General features: G+C 35.6%; 1 protein-coding gene across 1 annotated transcript in view; it reads right to left on the minus strand.

Annotated features, from left to right (window-relative positions):
- SLC36A4 (solute carrier family 36 member 4) overlaps nucleotides 1-14708 on the minus strand; it is an 85271-nt gene that overhangs the window by 27112 nt on the left and 43451 nt on the right.

Below are 14708 nucleotides of genomic sequence, written 5' to 3' on the forward strand. Positions count from 1 at the left end.
GTCTTTAACAGGATTCTGCATTTTATATTGAAATATACTTTTTACAAAAAAAATATCTCCTTATAATTTAAAAAAATATTCTCCTGTGTCCTGGACTCTAGGAGTACCCCACCACTTACAGACAAACTTCAGGAGAGAGCAAATCCCCACACTATGAAGATGGAGATGTGAACAATACTGTGGAGGACCATAACAGTTGGGAGTCATTCCCAAGAAATACACGGAGTGTCTTTAGTACAACATTGCAGCAGTGCCTGACATTTCAAAATCCAGGTTGAAAACCACCATATATACCCCATGAAAATCCTGGAATGGATGGGACTTGATGGCTGTGATAACAGAAAGCCTCTGCTTTAAATGCTTTGGAAAGGAAATCCAATCACATTCCCAACTTGAACAATTGAAAAATCACTTCAAATGCCTGTTAAAGGGAAAAGTTTTGCTTGGTTTTGAATTCTCTGCTGCCTCTTAGAAGGATGAAAAGCTATTGCCTGTATCTGTAAAACAAGTTATTGGAAATGATCACAGAAGTTTACCCACCATTTACACTGCTGTAGAAGATTTGTTTCCTACTTATGGAAATCTCAGATCCTGACTGCCACACTTCTAAATGAGATACACAGTTGAAAATTAAAGGTCCGAATTTGTTTGTTCCCAAAAGCATAAGTACAACGTTGAAACAGACTGTCCAATTTGTCTCTTAATTTCCAAATAAACATAGGAGACAATGTAATTAAAACTTGGAATGTAGAAGCACACACAAAAATCAATTTTTGTTCAGAACAACAAACTATTTGAACCTGTAAAGAAACTCAATCCGAGATAATCAGTGCATGCATTGACCAGCTTAGCACATAAAATACTAACAGCTATATCAAACTGCTCTAGTGTCTCCATCTGTGTGAATGTTGTTGATTGGAACTTTCTTGGGATCAGAAAGAAACATTTCCAGCACTATCAGCACTCTCTCATTCCTGGAGGCAACGGGTCTCCAGGAAAAAATGATGGTATCATCTTTCTCCTGCCATTCAGCTGCTTGGCCCTACATTGTGTAACCCTTCCCTGCAAAACATGCCTTTCCTGCATGAGCTCCAGGACCTCCCATATCCCCAGAGGCTTGTTTTAAGCGTTGCCATCATCCCCCCTCACTGAGTTAGAGGTCAGGCAGACACATCACCTGCTCTGCAGCTCTCTGCAGTGGTGCTTCAGGCCAACCCCAGCACCCAGCACTGGAGAGCAAATAACATCTCGCTCCTCTGCGTCATAGTTTGCACAATTACAGTTCCACACTGATTAAAAAAGCTGTGATGAAAACCGAATTGCAACCTTCAGAAAAGGCTATGGAATTATGAAATTAAGGGAACTAGAATTATATACTCAATTACCCAATACTGTTATTTTAAAAAGCTGCCGTTTAAGAAACTCAATTCTAAATCATGAGCTGTAGTAAATTACTTCATTGTACATACTAGATCAATTTAAGGTCAAACTAAATTACATTTTAAATAACTCACTGGTCTTTGAACAAGTCTCAAGATTCTAGTGCAACTTTGGGGTTCTAAAAGTAACTAACTAGATAATGAAATTATCAACTTCAAAAAGTTCACGTTCATCTATAAATAAAAACTTAAACATTCTATTCAATTCCTTTGCTCCAAAATTTAAACAGTATACCATGCCCAAAAGTACTCCAATGCAGGAGTAAATCAGCACAGAAGAACGTCTATCAAAATAGAGAAAAGCAAAAAACAGTTAAGTTTTGTTTTGTAAACCTACTGGTACTAAGGCTGGAAGAACTGAAAGAAGCTGAAAATTATGTCTGGTTTTATAAATTCTTATGCTCTCAAAATGCGTTATTATTACCAATTATTCAGTTAATATTACTGCAAGTGAAATCCTTATAAATATTAAAAGTCTTTCTCCTTCAAAATTACTTTTTCCTATGCTTTATTTTAACAGTATGACAGAGTATTTTCAAAAACATTGATTTTTTTATATTAGGAAACCGAAATTTTACCTTAGGAAACTATTTCATTCCTGTGAAACTTCAATTTTCCATGGTTCTATGCACATGAAAGGAATTAAATATTTAATACTGCTGCACAGTGTAGGGATTCCAAACAAATGAACTTTGTGATGAGAAAATGGCAAAAGAAACTGGGAAGTTAGTAACAAAAAGAGACCTTGGAAGGACATGCAAGAACAATCTCTCTCAGGCCCTCTCAACACACACAGGTAGCCAGTTGAAATTTTAAATAGCCCAGACAATACTGAAGATCACAGCATGAGTTCCAAATAGAGGACAAGAAAAGTATAAAAGTTTTTTTTTAAAGAGCAGGTGTTTTCAGCAATAGATAATTCTTATCTTTTCATTTCCTGTGGTCCAGTGAATTGCATCAAACCCCAGACAATACTTTCCTAATGTTCAGTATCCCATGCAGGATTTATGCTTTCACAAACAAAGAAGAGCGAAGTGATTCTTGAAGCAATTACTGACACCTTGTGCATTGTCCAACTCTCTAAAATATGCACATCCCTCTTTGGTAATACTGTCAACCACTGGCTTCTATAAAGTCTCTTCAAGGTCCTCTGATTTCATAGTTACCTGAAGTGCATCAGTGAGAAACACGGTATCATGACTTTCCTGATTCAGCCAGGGAATTGACACCAGCAAGGGATGTATTTTATGGACTCTCTCCATAAGCATAAGTATCAGGACTCTGTTACTTGCAGATTTTTTAAGTCAATTTTAGAATTCCACTTTAACTTTAAATACCACCTTTGCAGAAGTTCTGTCACCAGCCACTGGCTTGCAGCAGAGCTGCACTATGAATTGTGAAGACTGAAGAAGCAGAACATAAACTTCTCAGCCAATTTTCCCCAAAATATTTCCTGCATCATCTACATCCCCAATAGCTAGGAATTTCTCAATGAACTGACTAAGCTATAACCCCCTCAGTTAGTAAAGTACAGTATTAACTTATTTGTGCCAGTATTTTACTATTTACAATTTTTTCTCTAACTTACACTATCCAGTCCAGTACTCACCCACTGCCCAATATCCACTCATGCAATACCATTTTCAAGTACAAGAAATTTGTGGAAGGAGAGAGATATGCTAAACTGCCTTTGGTTGAAAAAAAGAAAAGCTATGGGTTATTCCTTCAGATGACAGCAACAAAACTGAAATTACATGGGGTTTTGTTCATGACTTCAAATATGCTTGATGTATTTACTGCCTATTATCTAACTTCAAATTTTTCTCTTTCATACATACATAATATTAGTACACACACCATCCAAATTCTCCAGTGCCAGATAAAAATATCGTTGGAGGCATCTAGCAAGTGGTTTTCTTGAAATTTATTGATATAAATACAACAGATATTTTAAACAGGTCACAGGAAAGTAGTGTGCAAGTAGGAGAAATCCATTTACTGGAAGAGAAATGCAGGAAGTGCCTTGGTGCTTTAGTGCTGAAAAGCTGCTGTGCAACTCACTACCACTCAGGGAAAAAGGCTAACTAGGAGTTTAGCTATTATACATGTTTTTTTGACCCCAGCTATTATTTTGGTCATTTCCAGTCTTACTCCATACATTGTAGCCTGTAGGAATGCTCACCTACTCTCTACTGCTGTGAAAGACTCAATGAACCTGACTTTACACCAGAATAGTCAGGGTCAGCCTCATAAATTTTCTCTGTAATGTTTTGTGGTCTGCATAATAAAAACACAGGCATATATCTGAATATACATAACAGTCCATTTTGTTGCATAATGCATTTTGCAATGTTTTTTCTGTGATATTATTAGAAAAAATTATTTTGATTCTCAACTTGTGGGATAACTTTATAGCTGTACATAAACCAGCAGGCAGCTTTATGGAAATGCTAAGCCTTTCCAAAACACAAAACAGCAAATATTAATGACATCCTACATCAAAACTTCTTCTCCAGTCTTCTCTAAAGCTTCAAAGGAGGTTCAGCATGTCTAGTGTTTGCAAACACAACACACAGAAAACCATCTTTAGATGAACTATTCTGAAAGTAACCATACCAGTTTTTCTAGGATCTTCATTTGCAAAGTGTAGCTCTTCCAAGTGACAGAGCTGAATAAATAAGTTACAAAAAAATTTAGCCATAACTTCTCTTTGTTCCCTTTTATCTAAGAAAGAACTTTCAATAACAAGTAGAAATGAAACCTTGACTGCCTAAGGACTCGTGTGCTGGCAATTGAGAGGGGCAATATTCAGCACTGAGAATTGATTTTGAACTTGCTCCACATTCATGGCTTTTAGATTTAAGTTGGAAAATCAAGAACCACAGGACCCAAGATCCTTTTGAGAAACCTTCTCATGATTTTTATTATACACAGTCCTTTGTTCCAAACTAGCTGAAGACTGATTATCTCTGGTGAATTTAAAATGTTACCCTGCACTTTGGTAACCAAATCAGTAATACCGTATTCTTGCCTTATATTTTGCTATCAAGTACTTTTTTTTTTGTATTTAATCATAGCCTTTATTTCTATTGTGCTTATCCCCTGTAATTTTATGTTATATAGAATGACAGTTATTTGAGCTAAAACAATTGCTCACAATAATAAGTGTGTTTATTTTTATTGTGATTATTGTCATTCCAGTTCCCTCACGGCAAGAGCAGAGCACTCTACGTTATGCATATGCACCATTTAGTAACTAAGCTGTTCTTTTCCTTGGGGTTCAACCAACTACTGATGAAAAAACAAAACATAACTATGGATAGAATGAAAAAGTAAATGAAAATAGTAAGTTATCTTCTTACTCCCCTGATAATTACCAATGAAAATTGTAAGAGTAACATGGGAAAATAGCTACTGTATTATTTTTGCATGGAACTATCAGATTTCTTTTCTTTTGGCAAGGAATGGCTTTTAAAGACATAAACATTTACCAGCATGTGTTGATAAGAAACTGACTCCCCCAGAGCTGAATGTGGGCTGAAGTCAAAGAACACTCCTTTTTCTCCACATAATCTCTCTCATCCAAGTATGTCCTTGTCAAAATAGAGTCCAGAACTGCACTGACACGTAAACCACAGAAAGCCAAGATTTACATGGCAGCAAAACGATGCCCTTTGCCTTGCTTTCTCACAATTTCACTGTCCTTTTGGTTGCCAGTGGATACTCAGTTCATGGCTTCAGAAATCTCTGGACAATGATTCCAAGATACCTTCCCAAATTTAATGTGTACTTCTAAGCCCAGCACTATTTTAAGCACAATTTTAACTACTTTCCCCTTGATGGATAAGAGAAGAGAGACATAGCACCTTCCAGTACCTAGACGGGGCTTACAAGAAAGCTGGACAGGGACTTTGCTCAAGTGTCTGGAGTGACAGAACAAGTGGCAATGGTTTTCAACTAAAACAAGGTAGATTTAGATTAGATATTAGGAAGAATTTCTTCAAGAGTGTAGAGAAGCACTAGAAGAAGTTGCCCAGAGAAGCTGTGAATGCCCAATCTCTGGAAGTGCTCAAGGCCAGGCAGGACATGGCTTTGAGAAACCTGGTCTAGTGTAAGGTATTCCTGCTCATTACAGGGAGGTTGGAACTGAATGATCCTTAAGGTCCCTTCCAACCTGAACAGATGTAAAGAGATTGTATGAATGCTAACATTCTTTTATACCAGGTATAAAAAAATTACCTTAAACACGAAGTATTGGAAAATGCCTCCTAACATCGGTTTTTGCAGTTTATGGGAGTACACCAACTACAAGTTTATTATGGCCTGCTTGTACTAACATGTAGAACAAAATATGTGTAGGAAAGGATCTCTAAAACTAGCAGACAAAAGAATGGCACCTACAAGCTCCAGCTTGATAAATGCAAGACAGAAAAAAGCAAATTTTAAATACACAGATAAAAGAGCAAGGATAGTAACTTGCTGGATTCATCTTTACAATCAAGATGGATATGCCCAACACTTCAGGTAATCTTCTCTGCTTTGAAGTAGACACCACCAGAGTTAATTGGGACAGTAGTTCCTTTTAGCAATTAAAAAAAGATATAAAGTCGTTTCTAAAACAGTGACACATGGAAATGTACCTGGGATACCCCAAAACATGAAGGATTCTGGTTACTTTTCTCCTACTGAATAAATGTTAACACTGCCAAATAATTCATAGTTTCTCCTAATTCACAGCACACTCTCATATCCTCGAAAGGCAGGTTAATTTATTACTACTCCACAGTTTATTTGGCACAAAGATGAATAGGAATTATATCTTAGATATCCAGCTCAACAGAGCCACAAAAATGAGTTATTTTAGTTTTCATTTATGATACTTTAACCTTTCCTTAACCCCAGCTAGCTATCTTGCAATTTCTTTCTAGCCCATTAAACATTATTTTGATTGAATTTGTTAAAAATTAGCTACCTGAACAGACAGGACTTTAATTAATGCAATGAAGTCCAAAATTACTACCTCTTTTTTCTAAAAGTAATAAATCTAGGATCTGTGCTTCTGTAATCAAAAGTTATTCATATTTCTGAGCTGCATGCGAATTCCACTGGACACTTCCACAAAGTAAGTAACTTCTAGATGGCCACCTTGAAACAGGATCAAAATGTTAAATCGCAATCCACATACACTTAGAATGTACATTTAACTGAACAGTAAAACTGAACAGTAAATTCTTCCAGCCTAGTCTATATGCTTAAGTACCAGGTCTTAAAATTAAACTCCTGCCATATTCTCAGTGGTGTACTTTGCAGCAAGCATTTGCAATAATTTTGCCTTCCAGCAAGAAATATAGTGTGCAGCTATGAAATAGGGATAATTAAAGTAAACATAAACCACATAATTGCATAAACCACATAAAAGCTTCCTTCACCACTTAGACTTTAGATTTGGAACACATTGTGTCAAGTTGATTACTTGTCACATAATAGTAATGGCTCATTTGATGCATTTATACTAATAATCCTCTGGCTTCTTGTCTGATACCACAGATTAATTATGTCCAATAATTAAAACAAAAAATGAAGGGAAAGGCATAGAAATAAAAATGGAAAAATAAATGCAGCAAAGTTATAAAATATAAAGTTTATGGTTACTGAATAAGTAGTGGATAAACACAGAATACGAGAGTGAGAGGCTTTACAAAAAGAGCAGAAATGGGAGGTTGAAATCTGAAAGGTCACAGAAGATGCAACCAGCAAGATTATGGTGAGGTACCACTGAGGGGAATAAAAAAGCAGTAAGAACAAAAATATGGCACCTGATCTTATTCCAGCAAAGACAAAGACACTTGTGGGGGGAAATGTTGATTGAATAATTGTAAACACATAATTCCTTCAGAGATCTGACTTTGAATGAAGGAGTCTTTAGTAAGGAGGTTCACATTAGTTTATCAGGACAGCAACATGATCCAAGGTATCTTTTACTGAAGGAAGAACTTTAGCTTAGATAACCTTACCACAACACCACATGTTCAATAAGAACAACATTCAACCTCAAAGAACAAGACATAGAATTTTTGACATCACAACATTATTGTGACAACAGAACAGTTTTATCAGTGAGCATTACTGCAAGTCAAAACACAGTATGTTCCATTTCTTGCTGAAGGAAAAACACACAAAGTAGTTGAACAGAGAACAGGGGGGTTGTGCTGATCAGTGAAGCCAATCTGCTCTTTTCTGACTGGATGCTAGAGCTAGCATGATGAAGAATATGGAATTATGTGCTGTGGTGAGATAAAGAAAACCAAAGAAAAGAGAGAAGATACTCTACATTTGTAAGCAGTAAGATGTTAATTTGCCTCACATACCATAAAAGTATATTGTTGAAGTATTCCTCTTTCTCTCCCCATCCCCTGAACTCTAGAAAACAGCTTTTCTGTTTGTGCCTGACATTGCAAGTCAGCCCCAGGAAAACTTCCAGATTAAAAAAAACAAATCTAGATAGAATAAGGTTTGCAGGATACAACAGGAAGGAACAAACTACTGAATCTTTGAACATGAGGTTGAAAACAAAAGGATTAAAAAGTGAATGGGATGTCATTTGTGCTACAGGTTCCTTAGATTTTCTGCAGCAGTAAATTAATGTTGCTCATAATCACAACTTCTACACTGAGGGACCTTATCAAGTGAAAATGTACAGATTAATATTCAACACTACTCAACTCAGATTATCCAACTAAGCAAAGCACATGTTATTACTTTTGGTATGTCCATGAACTCAAAATACTTTTCAATTCTGTGTTGGAAGGAAGACATATGTCAATGTCCTGGAAAAAAATGGGGAGATTTTTAAAATGCCAAGCACTGTTATCTCTTTCCTCTTAACTGCTCACTAAGAAAGTGATGTTTTTCCATCTGCTGAATCCTTTACTTTCCCCTTAGGAAACTCTGGATCTTAAAGGAAATTTCAAGTCTATGAAGCACTGAATAGATGTAAAATGCATAAGGGGTACATACAAAAATAGCTGCTCCACTCAATAAGCATGACAGAAAATCACTGGCTCGTGTATGACATTTAAGAAGAAACCTGATAAATGACCTTCTCTTCTAAGTCAGTTCACGCATAGAAATATAATGGGCTAAAATAATGGAGAAACACAAATTCATGAATTATTGAAATATTACAAATAAAGTTCACTTTCTATGAGCTAGAGAATATATATTTTTTTGTTATTTGGACAAAGAATTTTCACATCACCACTTCACTATATTTGTAAGCACACAGATGGAAAATAGAGAGTGGAACTAGAAAATAAAAGCAGGCTTGATTAGCTTTAAAATTATTGTTATAAAGGGAAAATGGGATTTAACTGTAGGCAACTGAACATGATATTCAGCACCACTTCTCAGTCTTCCTGAGAAGAATTCATCATACCAAATGCAGGATATATTTCTCACCTATATTCCTTCAAACATGCCAAAGAAGGGAATAAGCACTTCTGTGGTCTAGTTCAACCTGTCCAGAAGCAAATATGTAAACCAGATCAGGCAAATTTTGCCATTCCAAGCACCTTCTCCTCTCTCTTGCTTCCAGAGAGTCTAGCCTGGAAAACTACTGCAGCTGTAGAGGTGCAGACAACAGAGTTCTCCATGCTAAATTAGACAAGTATTAAAACACAGAAAACTTTGCAAGTTATGCCAGGCATGACCTCAAATCTCCAGAGCAGTGACTGACAGGTCAATTTACACCAAAAATAGTATTAGGAATTTTCTACTTGCACTTCACCATAACTGAATACAATTTACAAAGGAGTCTCCAAAAAGGAATCATAATTTTAAAAAATATTAATAATGAAAAAGTTAATGCAAATAATTTAAGAATTAAAATAATTATTGCTCCAGAATATGATCAAGTACTTCTGAATACATGAATGAATTGCTAAACTACTTGTTCTTAATTTGTTTTGTAAATTATGGAACAAATGTCACAGAACAAAAATCAAGCAAATTTCATGACAAGCCCTAAATTACTTTTTAATTTTCTAATTACAAATCTTTCAAAATTGTCCATTTTTCACCTCAATCACAAATCATAGAATCAGAGTTCTAGAATAAATAAGGTTGGAAAGGACCACGGTGGGTCATCTGATCCAACCTCCCTGCTCAAGCAGGGGCATCCTAGAGCACATGGCACAGGATTGTGTCCAGAAAGCTCTTGAATATATTGACAGCCCAATATTCAAACTCATACTTTTCTTTCTTTCCCACAAAATATTTTCAGAAAAGAACTGTACTCCAAAATCTGAAGCACAAAATCACAATTCATTCAGAAACCTAACTAACACCTGAACAGAAGAAATCCAACATACACCATAGTAATTTAAAAAAAAAAAACAAACAGATAAAGCAGAACTTGTTTTAGCTTTTCAGGAATTTACTTTACAACCTGAACTTTCTACATACAGCTTTAAAAATATAAAATTTTGCAATGATAAATATTAACATTAGACCATTCTGCTAGTCTCTATGGCTTTATTTGGAAAATGTATTCACACATTAATGTCTCTAGAACAATGAGCAGTAAGAAACACTTCTGTGATTTATTCAAATAAACCATAACATTTACCATTAATCATAAACCACAGATATCTGGTATCCATATACTAAAGCTGGGTAAAAGAAGATTTTAATGTTTGCGCTGTTAAAAAGATCATTAAGTTACTGTATGTCTATAAAATGATGCCTACACCAACAGCAACTCATAAGACAATTTGTAATGGCACTTCAATAGAAAGGACTCATAATCGGGATATATTAACCCTGAAATTAAGAACTTTATTCTTCTTGAAAAGATAGTCAAAAAGGTTGAAAAAAATCTGATTTCATATATCTACTTCTCATGCCCAAGCATATGTCAAAAAACCACCCAATGATCATATCTCAACTTAAAACCACAGTACAAGATCTTCTGCTTGGAAGCAAGAATTATGCTCACAGCTCCCCATATCCAAAAAAGCCCCAGGTAAAACCCCAATACACAGCGGGGGAACATGAACTGAATTAATCAAGTATTTGATTTTATTCCTTTGACAATTCATAAACAATTGTTTTGTGTTAAAGCCCACTCTGATGGACCTGTTAGCAGTCCACACAAATATTTATATCTCATCTGGAATTTTCCTAAATCACTAATTTAACTATTCCACTTTTCTGTCATTAATTAGCCAACTCTTATTAAAAAAAATCTGTGTCTAATAAATGATACATAAGCCTCTTCTATATAAATGATTATTAGCTTATCCTAAGAGTATTGCATTATTAGACCTTAAAACTCCTTCATGTTAACTCTCCTGGAGCTACTCTAAGCAAGTATTTTATTGGCACAATGTCAATTAACAGTGTAAGACATCTGGTAAACATAATTTTATCTTGTGTCTAATTGTTCAGCATGAAGAACTGTTCTTTCCTAAAATCAGGTACAGTTCAAATAGGGAAATATTTAGAAAATGTAACTGATAAGCTCAACTGAAAAATGCATTTATTCTCCTCTTGGTAAAATTACACACTAAGCTCAGACTTAATGGCAAGCAGCTCAGTAACAGCTCCGTTCACGCTCAGCTGGATCAGCCCTTCAATTAAATTTCTTTCATTTCAAGATAATAATCAAAACAGCTGACAATTCAAGTGATATCTCCACATCCACATGCAAATGCAGTATTTCTTAATTTACCTTTTAACAGGAAAACCGTGGCTGCAGGAACACAGCCCTAAATTAAGCTATTAAAAGAATAATATTCTAAACTTCTTGTGTAGATGAAATATACTATTAATGCTCAACTCCAGTTTTCTCCATTATACTTGCTGATATTCTTCAGCAGCTACCAATTCACAAAAAAAAAATTCTTTCACTACTATCTTTAATAAATCAAACACAACTTATTCTTTAAAAATGAAACTAATGCTAGAACTGTTCCTTTCTATTTTATTCCCTTACTTCATGGATTTGCTGCCACCTTTTTAGATGAAGTATTTTCTCAATACTGCCTTTTTTTTCCCCATACTTCTTCCAACACATCCAGCAAGCAGATTTAATTTCAGTGTCCTTCAGTCAGAAGACATGAGGAGGCCTTTGCTTTGAGATATTTACATTTTCATTCTAGAGGAAACTTACAGTCTTGCCCCATCCTAAATTTTTGACCACAATTCCTACTGTGAGGCATCAGAAGTGAATATGTCTGATGTCATTTATCATCAACACTGACTAAAGCTTAGCAGATCATCTCTCAATCTCCAAGTTCTCAGCATACTTTGAAGCTTTTAATACAGGAGGAATTCATTGCTAAAGCTGAACAAAATCTCTCCAAATTTTCCCCTCCCAGAATCACCATGATCTCAGTACAAGTGAGCAAAAGGGAGCAAAGAGCTCTCTTGCTCATGATGTAACAGCAGTTTATTTCAAGCAATGGGCATAACAGAACTGATTTGCGTAAAAAGGGTTTTTTTTCTTGCTCTCTGAGACAAGCTGACCTCTGGAAAGATAAAACTTACAGTTTTCTACATAAAAATGTTAAATGATTTTTTAACAATTTATCGAGGGTGGTCCAGGTCCTTCAGAAGCAAACTAAGAAAGGTGCACACTTTAACAGGTAATCCCAATGTGCTGGACATACAATCCCATCACATAACAGGCTTGGCTAAGAGCTGAACCTTGGGCATGATGCCCAACCTTCACCCAGGTAGATGCTGCAAACACAGATCCTAACTATATTTGTGACATGTGTTTTAAATATGTAAAGTCAGGGTAAATACTTTCAACATTATAAAAATTCCACCCTGACAAATATTTCAAAGCACTGAGGTTATCTGACAAATACCACAAATACCAAGGCAGTACCCACACAAAATTGCACCTGCGTATCTCTTCTAGCATTTTCCAAATCCCATTAAGGCTTTTGTCCTATTCCTTCTATTTTCCTGTGTTCCTAATTTCTAACTTAGCCCACCACAGTGATGCTTAGTCCAACTTTCAATCCTATTTCTGCCTAGCTATTTAGACATCCAGCTCCCACCTGCTTTCAGCATCCACCAAACCCAGGCTCCAGCTCTAGGTTGGACTTTCAGCACAAGCTTAGCTCACCGCTCCACTCAGTGCACCAGGTGCTCACCTAGTTTATAAAATAATGGTTTATGTCAGGATTTATGAAGTATGGTGGGGTCTTCCAACTTGCTACACCATCTACAGTGAAATCCAAGCAAAGATGAAGAGATGCTTGTCTCTTGCAAACAAAATAGAAATAGCTGAAGAAGAACAGGGAAATCTAAAAATGCAGAAGATTCTTGTGATCATTCTCCTGCAATGCTAAGTGTCCAAAAGTGAGCAAGTAAGTAATGAAAAACCCTAAGCAACACAAATGGCTCTTGGATGTGTGTTATATCCCCAGTCAAATCCTTACTTAAAACAAACCTTATCAGACAAGAAAAAAATGACAAAAAAATAGACTCCTGGTCTGCTTCTTCCAAAAACTCTCTCACTCCAACAATAAAACAATGACATAACTTTTGAGTAATGCAAAATTCCCAAGAATTAGTAATAAGTGATTTTTCATGTCTGCTCTTAAAAAGCTAATGTGCTACTAGCACCACAGCTGAAGTTCCTCTTCTCAAAGAGCTACTTTCAAGCAAGCAGATTTCCTTTAATCAGTGTATGACCTCTGAATGGTCCAGACATTACAACATACTCCGTCACTGATATCAAAACCATTTAATTTCTAAAATTCAATTTAAAAGGTTTTGGATTTTTACTTTCTATTAAAGAAAAACACTTTCTGAATCATTTTAGGAAGAACGTTCTGCAGTCAGACAAAGTGCAGCTAAGTGAAAAGTGACGCTATTTAAATTAATTCTGTTTAAAACCAGTGCTTCAATGAAAAATGAAGATGAATGTAAGCGTGGGAGCTTACACAATTGTTGGTGAAAAAGTATTACAGCTACTGCATGCATACAAGTTTTAGAAACCACTTGGGAAAAACCTGAAATGCCATTAGGTTAATACAACACATCACACAACAGCTTGGCAAATATCAAACCTTTAAGAGCAAACTTTTAATGTTACTGTTTTGTGCCTTGCAGCAAACAATTTAATATCCTCAAATATCCCAGTAAGACCCATAACACTTCAGCAGCTCCATTTCAGAGATTCATATCACAGGTAAGTTGCAATGGCATACACTAGGTACAATTTTACTATACACATTTTTTTCAAAGACATAAAGGTAGAGCATTCTAATACTACATCTTTATATATATAGCCACATCTTTTGTATATATGTATCTTTACATATATATGGCTCATTTCCTTTCTTTTTCTACTTTCTTTTCTTGGACATTGTTTCCCAGTTTTCCCTTTTCAGACTACCCAGAAATTACAAAAGTTAATGATAAAATTAAGGAAAAAACCTATGAAGTAATTTATAATTTTCCCAAGTCAATTAGGGAAGTGTGCCTTTAAGCCTGTTCACCACTGGCTATTCTCATCAGACACATACATGGAACTATCTTTCACCTAAAAACCCTTGAAGCCTTTGGCTGTAAGCAACAGTTTGGATATACAAGATTTTTAGCTTTTCAAATCTATTGTGATATCATTACCAGGGCAGGTGATAAGGAGCACATAAAGGGCATCAGAGATTGAGAAGTCAAGGGTGTCATGACAGCAAGGTGTGGTTAGGACTGGAGATCTAACTGGTGACCTTTTAGTGTCCTGGAGAGATACTAAAAAGTGTTTTGAACCTTGAAGCTTTCTGATCTAGATGTCTCTCAAGTATTACAAGAGCTATTCATCTGTCCTCAATCTTAAAATCTTAATGCCTTGATCACCTGAAATAGAACACAGGCTATATGATGCTTCAGGAGACATGTACTTCATCATTCAAGAAAAATTTGGGTTTTCTTTTTATTTTGTTAGTTTCACAAAGTAGATGTATTTTCAGAGCTGCAAGTTATTAGATTAATGGTATTTCCCTTTGCTTACTGTAGTAATTAAATTGCACTGGCATTAAACTGTTTTTCTCAACAGACTTGACCTTTAGAAGGTCTTACTAGATGTCAAAGTCTTCTTTTACAATAATCTTTAGGTGTCATCCAGTACCTTATCTACTGCATTCATCAAGGGAATGGAGACAAAAAACTTAGTATCTTCTCTTTCATCAGTACTTTCCCCTAAAAGACAAAGTTTAGCATTTTTTTTGCTTATTTATCAGTTTTGATTGC

The sequence above is a fragment of the Ammospiza caudacuta genome, chromosome 2, assembly GCF_027887145.1.
Source record: "Ammospiza caudacuta isolate bAmmCau1 chromosome 2, bAmmCau1.pri, whole genome shotgun sequence".
Taxonomy (NCBI): Eukaryota; Metazoa; Chordata; class Aves; order Passeriformes; family Passerellidae; genus Ammospiza; species Ammospiza caudacuta.